The sequence below is a fragment of the Theropithecus gelada genome, chromosome 14 (genome assembly GCF_003255815.1).
Source record: "Theropithecus gelada isolate Dixy chromosome 14, Tgel_1.0, whole genome shotgun sequence".
Lineage (NCBI taxonomy): Eukaryota > Metazoa > Chordata > Mammalia > Primates > Cercopithecidae > Theropithecus > Theropithecus gelada.
In genome coordinates this window covers 100,902,465-100,905,175 of record NC_037682.1, presented here as the reverse complement: position 1 = coordinate 100,905,175, position 2,711 = coordinate 100,902,465, and the positions used below count along the sequence as shown (strand labels likewise).

Here is a 2,711-nt window from a genome sequence, read left to right as displayed (position 1 = left end):
TCATCTCTGTTGACTTTATGCTTTGGAGTGGAATTGCTAGGTTATAGAGTATGCATCATTTCATTTTTCAAAACACATTTCCAAAGCAAAAATACTAATTTATTCCCCCAGCAGCTGCAATGAGAGTACTAATTTTTGCCATCCTCACCAGCTCCTAGTGCTTACCATCTTTTTCATCTTAGTCATTCTGGTGGTTGTGTAGCAGTACAAGATAGCAGTTTTTGTTTGTTTGTTTGTTTGTTTTTATTAAATGTACTTAGCTATTTAATGAGGTTCTTAAGACATTTAGAACACCAATTTGTGAGGATAAATTCCATTCGTCAGGGCAAACACAGATCGCAGGTAGCCCTGGAGCTGAGGAACAGCTTTGAATTTTGGTAGAATTTGTGAGTCCACACTTTCTGATCAATCTTGCGCTGCTCTGTAATCTCGTATTTCTCTTTTTCTGTGTCGAAGATCTCACCTTCCTGGTGTCTGGGCTTCCGCAGCTTCTTCTTCTTGAAGTAAGCATCAGTAAGATGTTTTGGGATTTTGACATTGCTGATATTGATTTTGGTTGAGGTGGCAATGACAAATTTCTGGTGTGTTCTTCGTAGAGGAACTCGATTGAGGACCAGAGATCCAGTCACAAGTAACAAGCCACTAGCCAGCTGCTTCAGGAAAACCACCCTCTTGCCCCTGTGGCGTCCAGTGAGGATGATCAGAATGGTCCCCGGGGGTAATGCTGGCTCGCAGTTTTCTCACGTGCTGACTGAAGGGTTTTTTGCCGTGGCTCAACAGCTTTCGAGGCACATCTTCAGTAGGATAATATCTAGGCATTTTGCGAAGTTTAACCACCCGGGTACCGCCGTTCTTGTCACCACCAACTGGTTTTGTAAGCGTTGCAAGAACCTTCTCCTTCTTTTTCTTTTCAACCTTGGATTTAGCGGCTGAGTACTTCCTCTTGTACATGGCCTTTCTGGAATACATGGCAGATCGGGAATACCTGCCAATTCCTCTGACAAAGACAGGATTGCGGCTGCAATGGGGCTTCCCCTTCTTGGGCTTCTTAGCCTTGAGGTTACCCTTTTTCACCTTGCCACCAGCATCAGCCTTCTTGGCTTCGGGTTTCTTCTCTTTAGTATCTGGCTTCTCAACTTTTTCACCCGCCATCTTGCAAGATGGGAAAGACCAAGATAGCAGTTTTAATTTGTATTTCCCTGATGACAAATACAGTTGAGTATTTTTCGTGTGTTTCTTGACCACTGGGAAGTTTCTGCTTGAATCGTTTTGTTTGTGCCTATGTTTTTAATTGGGTCTTCTGTCTCTTTCTTCTTGATTTATACAAGCTCTTTACATGTTCTGGATACAAGCCTTTTATCAAAGATGTGTGTGGTAAACATATTCTCCCACTCTGTGGATTGTGTCTATACTCTCCTAATAGCATGTTTTCACAAAGATCTTAATTTCATTAGAGTTCAATTTTAAAATTTTTCCTTTATGACTAACATATACTGTAGCTTATTGTTAGCACATGAAAATATACTCACGTGCTGCATAATTATGTTTCAGTCAATGATGGAGCACATGTATGACAGTGGTCACGTAATAGTATAAAGGAGCTAAAAAATCCTATCACCTAGTGACATCATAGCCATCATAACATTGTAGCACAACCCATTACTCATGTGTCTGTGGTGATGCTGATGTAGACAAACACACCGCACTGCTAGTTGTATAAAAGTTTAGCACATACAATTATGTAGAGTACATAATACCTGATAAGGACAATAAATGACTACATTAACTGGTTTACATTTTTACTATACTTTTGATCATTATTTTAGTGTATACTCATATATATATGATATATATATATAATTTATATATATATATATAAATTAAAAACAGTTGACTATAAAACAGCCTCATGCAGGTCCTTCAGGAGGTATTCTAGAAGAATTCTAGAAGCATTGTTATCATAGGAGATGACAATTCCATGCATATTATTGCCTCTGAAGACCTTCTAGTGAGACAAGATATGAAATGAAAGAGTGAAATCGATTATCTTGACCCTGTGTAGGGTTAGGCTAATGTCTGTGTTTTCATTTTTACCAAAATATTTTACAAAGTAAAAATAAAATGAAAATGTTAAACTAGAAAAAGCTTATAGCATAAGGATATAAGTATAGAAAATATCTCTACAGACATACAATGTGTTTCTGTTTCTAGCTAAGTGTTATAACAAAAGAGTCAAAAAAATTTTAACAGAATTAACAAGTTTGTAAAGTAAAAATTTATAATAAGCTAAGGATAATTTATTATTGAAGAAAGAAAAATATTTTATAAATTTAGTATAGCTAAGTGCAGAGTGTTTGTAAAGTCTACAATAGTGTATAGTAATATCCTAGGCCTTCACATTCACTCATCGCTCACTCACTGACTCACTCAGAGCAACTTCGAGTCCTGCAAGTTCTGTTCACGGCAAATGTCCTATGTAGGTATACCATTTTTTAATCTTTTATACCATATTTTTGCCATACCTTTTCTATGTTTAACACACAAATATTTACCATCATGATACAACTGCCTATAGCACTCAGTATAGTAACATGCTGTCCGAGTCTGCAGCCAAGGAGCAATAGGCTCTACCATATAGCCTAGATGTGTGTAGGCTATACCATCTAGGTTTGTGTGACTACACTCTATGATGTTTATACAATAACAAAATC

The 2,711-nt window shown here is 37.3% G+C and overlaps 1 pseudogene across 1 annotated transcript; it reads right to left on the bottom strand.

The window, feature by feature from the left end:
• Window positions 1–252: 252 nt before the first annotated feature.
• Window positions 253–1,166, bottom strand: LOC112607057 (annotated as a pseudogene). Its single transcript, XR_003115730.1, has one exon. The product of XR_003115730.1 is annotated as a 60S ribosomal protein L6 pseudogene (transcript).
• Window positions 1,167–2,711: the final 1,545 nt, after the last annotated feature.